Below are 5,979 nucleotides of genomic sequence, written 5' to 3' on the forward strand. Positions count from 1 at the left end.
TTGCAAGACCTGCTCTTTCATCATTGCTGTGCGCTGCACACCCTGGCTCTTCTAAATAGATTTAGAATCTATTTCAATTATGAATTTAAAATAACATAAATAGAAAAGTGTTCATAAACTGTTACACATGTTTGAAACTCCTCAATGAATATGGAACTGTGATGTACTTAAAAAAAGAACAGTTGAACTAAACAAAAATCACATTTGATTGTACTAAATTGTAGGAATTGTCAAAATCTTGCTTTCATCTGCTAAATAAATTCACTCTTTGTTTGTCTGTGAATGGAAGCATTAGTGGTTTATTGTACACATTTAAATAGTTACTATTGAGTGTTAATAGCTATTCACTTGTGAGAGCATTAACAATTACCAGTGGTTATCACTCCTTAATGAAGTGTCACCTCAGAGTGCAAGAGTTGCAAAGAACCCTTACAATAACAGAAGTACAAAGAAATATAAAGAGATCATGTGATCATGTATATAGAGAGAAAATGAGTGGTTCTAGGACAAAGTCATAAGGCATACCAAAGAAGTGGAAGAGCTAACAATAGAAACACTGAAGGAGCAGTTAGAAAGATGAGAAGAGAACCATGAGAGGACTTTGTTAGAGATTCTAATAAAGTATAACATTTGCATCAGTAGAGGCTGGTGAAGGTGGTAAAAAAAACAGCAGAGAGGTCAAGTAAAATTAGAAATGAATAGCACCCTTCAAAAATCAAAGTGTGGAGATATGTTGCTGCTTTTGGGGAGGACAGTTGGAATGAGAGGTTTGGAAGCCAGAATGCAATGAGCCAAAGACAATGTGTATTCAGAAAAATGCATAAACATAACTAGACACAGCAAAAAATGTGGCGTTGGTGGTATAGTGGTGAGCATAGCTGCCTTCCAAGCAGTTGACCCGGGTTCGATTCCCGGCCAACGCAGTGTCTTAATTTTAAAATTAAATAATGTGCTATTTACATTTTTAATATTTTTTTCCACATTATTGTTATTGCAGATTTTTTTTTTATATTCTCATGTATATATATTAAAGGTCAATGTATACAAATCATTCAATGTTTTCCATGATCAATTCTGGTTCTTAATTGTATTAGGAGGAGCCCAAATCTAAAATGAGAAAAGGAAGCAGCCACCACTGTTTTTCACACAGATCAGAGAGGAATTATTTCAAATGACATAGTGCTTGCTTAGCTTTATTTGTATGATCTAATGTCTTCATATGTATTTTTGCATATCATAGTTTTCTTGACATTTTTCAAAACCCGCAACAGGTAACTGTTATCTAGACACATTCTCTTTTCCTTTCTAATGTTTTAACTGAAGCGTATTAGTTGTTTATACTGTAGCAAATACTTTATTTTGTTTAAACCATTGGGTTAAGCCAATGCAAAGAACAAGGAATGCAAAATATGTACAATTAAACGTTTAGAAATGATCTTTGTAAGTAATAATCTTTAATATAGCTTCATATAACATATATGAATTGCGATTGGTAAATACATTACAATGCCATAACTAGCTATTTGATACTAAAGAAGTGGAAGAGCTAACAATAGAAACACTGAAGGAGCAGTTAGAAAGATGAGAATAGAACCATGAGAGGACTTTGTTAGAGATTCTAATAAAGTATAACATTTGCATCAGTAGAGGCTGGTGAAGGTGGTAAAAAAAACAGCAGAGAGGTCAAGTAAAATTAGAAATGAATAGCACCCTTCAAAAATCAAAGTGTGGAGATATGTTGCTGCTTTTGGGGAGGACAGTTGGAATGAGAGGTTTGGAAGCCAGAATGCAATGAGCCAAAGACAATGTGTATTCAGAAAAATGCATAAACATAACTAGACACAGCAAAAAATGTGGCGTTGGTGGTATAGTGGTGAGCATAGCTGCCTTCCAAGCAGTTGACCCGGGTTCGATTCCCGGCCATCGCAGTGTCTTAATTTTAAAATTAAATAATGTGCTTTTTACATTTTTAATATTTTTTTCCACATTATTGTTATTGCAGATTTTTTTTTTTATATTCTCATGTATATATATTAAAGGTCAATGTATACAAATCATTCAATGTTTTCCATGATCAATTCTGGTTCTTAATTGTATTAGGAGGAGCCCAAATCTAAAATGAGAAAATGAAGCAGCCACCACTGTTTTTCACACACATCAGAGAGGAATTATTTCAAATGACAGAGTGCTTGCTTAGCTTTATTTGTATGATCTAATGTCTTCATATGTATTTTTGCATATCATAGTTTTCTTGACATTTGTCAAAACCCGCAACAGGTAACTGTTATAGACCAAACAATACACAACGTGGGAATACTACACAACCCAGAGAGGAGAGACGTCCATCAGATAGCTCTACTGCTAGGGGGGAATTGACATCTGCTAAACAAAGTGACACTTACCAAAATGATCAACAGGCAAAAAACTACCAAATGTTCAGGAGAGACGAAAGAGGACAAGGAGGGGGGGGAAGAAAAGACATGGGAGGAAAAAGAGCAAACAAGAGGAAAAAGAATTATTAGACGACACCAATAATGTCATTAACATTTCAGGTATGGAGTTGTCACACGCAGAGATTTCACTACTAAACAAAGGGCTTAAATATGCCCCCACTATGGAGATCGACCTCTTTGGTGTAGTGGTGGATGTCCATAGGTTTGTACGTAAACTTACCTTAAAAAAATTCTTTCACAAACCTAACTTAAGAAGTGACTCTCAGAGTGTGACAACTCCAGATGAGGAACATGATGTAACTATCTGCAATGTACCTAACCCTCTCCACTTTCCCCCCATAGGAATCCATGAATCTTTCAGGGATGACTGTATACTTAGGGACATGGAAGATCTCTACATTCAGGGTAACACATTGGATGATACACAATCCCACATATTGGGGGAGTGGGGATCCAATTTGAAAGAAAAGTCAGTATTTTACCCCACCTTTGCTAAGGGCCAATTTCTAAGTATGTTTGAGAACTTGGTGGTTCGTGATCTCAAGCTGTTGGCACAGGGGTTTTCCTTCACCCACACGGGAAATGATAATCTTAGTAAGGAAGAAAGAATTGCTATCAAAACCCTGCAGGATAACCCTATGTTAGTCATTAAGAATGCAGACAAGGGGGGGGCTGTGGTAGTGCAGAGTAGGACTGCCTACTTCAAGGAGGCATTTCGCCAACTTGGAGATGTGTCCTCCTATTCTGTGCTACCGCGGGACCCCACAAACTGTTTTTTGAAGGAACTCCTTGAGCTGATAGATCTGGGTATGGCCACACATGTATTGACAAAAACAGAATCAGACTTCATCATTAATCCCCATCCCGTCATTCCCATATACCACCATCTCCCAAAGATCCACAAGACTTTGGTCGACCCTCCTGGTCGGCCAATAGTCTCTAGTATTGGATCTTTGGGAGATGGTTTGTCTCAATATGTAAATGAATACCTACAGCCATTTGTAAGGGCATTGCCCTCTTTCATTTTGGATTCGGGGGACCTATTGACTAAATTACAAAAAATCACATGGAAACAGGACTATTTGTGGGTTACCATGGATGTGGTCTCCCTATATTCGATCATACAACATGATCTGGGTATGACAGCTGTCCGCCATTTTATAGAATGTCCAGGTAGTTCTATACTCACTACTACATTTATTATGGAATCAATACTTTTTTACTCACTCACAATTATTTTCTTTTTGAGCACCAATTTTATTTACAACTTCGGGGTACGGCAATGGGGACAAGTTTTGCCCCCTCCTATGCCAACCTTTTTATGGGGTGGTGGGAGAACACCTTTATCTATGGTAGCACAAACACTTATAGGCACAATATTGTTTTTTATAAACGCTTTATTGATGACCTTATATTTATTTGGCACGGGAGCACTGACACACTATTAGAGTTTATTAACTATCTAAATGACAACACTTCAGATATTCACCTCACTGTCAATTATCATTCACATCACATAAGCTACCTGGATATGCTTTTTTATATAGATATTCACCAAACCATACAATCTGATGTGTATAAAAAACCAAACTCAAGGAACTAATTTCTTAGAGCGGACAGCTGTCACCCAAGATCCGTCATAAAGGGAATACCCAAAGGTCAGTACCTCAGGCTGAGGAGAAATTGCTCAACCCACAGCGACTTCGTTACTCAGTCTGGGGAATTGACAAAAAGATTTATAGACAGAGGGTATGATCGGGAGACACTCCAAGCCACATTACAGGAAGTCTCAGAAATTGAACGTGAAACTATACTACCCTCCGGGTCCAGAGTGGGGGATGGCACTCGCCACAAAAATAAGAAAAAAGGAATTATGGAAGAGAGGACTTGTCCTTTGTTCATTTCCCAATTTAACAAATCAAGTTATCAAGTAAATAAAATTGTTAATAAGCATTGGGAATTACTAAAAATGGACCCCATACTCCGCAACTACACGGAGGAAGGCCCAAAATTTGTATATAGAAGAGCTAAAACATTGGCCACATTCCTATCACCTAGCGTAATATCTACACCTGTGAAAGATCAAGAACAATTCCTTACTAAGGGATCATATAGATGCAATCATTGTAGTATGTGTAGCTTTATGAAGCCTGCTCGACATGTCTTCTCCCACAGTCCACATAGACGCTATACTATATATAGTTTTATTAACTGTAACACTACTTTTGTGGTGTATCTTATCACCTGTGGCTGTGGGAAGAGATATGTCGGTAGGACTACAAGGGCATTAAAAACTAGGATGCAGGAACACTGTAGATTGATTCGCAAACAAGACACCAATCATCCTGTGTCCAAGCATTTTACGGAATGCAGACAAGGTGGTATAAATAGCTTCTCATTTATGGGCATAGAGAGGATAATCCAAAAGGAGAGAGGGGGAAATACTGTTAAAACATTAGACTGTAGAGAATCCTTCTGGATATTCACACTAAACACCAGGTACCCAGAAGGGATGAATGTAGAATGGAATATTACCCATTTTCTGAAATAAATGTTCCAATGACCCCATTGTATAGATCTATTATATATATGACTGGAGCAACCCCTCACTACTTCATCCCATCTCCTAATGGTCTATCCATTACCTAAATCATCTATCCCTTGACATCGCCCTGTCTTATTTGGTTTATATATTCATATTTATCCAAATAATATATTCTGGTCCCTCTGGAACTATACATATTGTATTAAATGACTGAAACAAGGCTTGCATGCATTCTTTTATCCTCTCATTGATCTGATCACAGCTTAATAAAATGGTTTATTAATAAAATTGTTTATTAGAAAAACTTCTGTATAAATGGACTATTATCCACAATACATAGTACGCTACTCTGTAGTGATACATTAATATTATAAACGTCACAAATAATATAACCTCCACTCCATTAATATGAGCAGGCAATCTGCTGTTCTTCAAATATGTGTATAAAGATATAAAATCTTTTTAATTTGTTTTAATAAAATTATACTATATATACATCTTTACAAATATATATATAATTTTTATACCATTTTTTTAATTAATAAAGTATTTTGTTATCATTATTTTGCCTAAATCCACATATATGATTAAGTTAGGGTTTAAATAGGTGTGTATATATATGCATTCTCTATACATGCTTATTTGTTTTATAGTTTGTTCTGTGTAAATAAATATGTACATTTTTTGACTTAGTTGATATATGTGTAAATCTATTAGTTAGTAATAATTTCTTATAGTATATATGGAATATTTTGTATAGTACTTTTGATTTATGTACAGTCTTTACTGTTTTGTCATGTAAGAGGTGAGTGTGCAAGCTGTTTGCCCAGTTTCAGTGCCTTGAGTGGTATATTATTGTTCACATAACATGCATTATTTAATTATATAGCTTTCCCCTAGCAGGCTGTGGATTGACATCATAGTCTTTAGGCTGGGGGACTTAGAGGCCTCATCTGCGCATGCGCAGCATACGGAGAGTGT

General features: G+C 36.2%; 1 non-coding gene across 1 annotated transcript; it reads left to right on the forward strand.

The window, feature by feature from the left end:
- Positions 1–851: 851 nt before the first annotated feature.
- On the forward strand, positions 852–923 carry TRNAG-UCC (transfer RNA glycine (anticodon UCC)). Its single transcript has one exon. It is a non-coding gene; the product is annotated as a tRNA-Gly (tRNA).
- The last annotated feature ends 5,056 nt before the right edge of the window (positions 924–5,979 follow it).

This window comes from Ascaphus truei, chromosome 10 (assembly GCF_040206685.1).
Source record: "Ascaphus truei isolate aAscTru1 chromosome 10, aAscTru1.hap1, whole genome shotgun sequence".
NCBI lineage: Eukaryota > Metazoa > Chordata > Amphibia > Anura > Ascaphidae > Ascaphus > Ascaphus truei.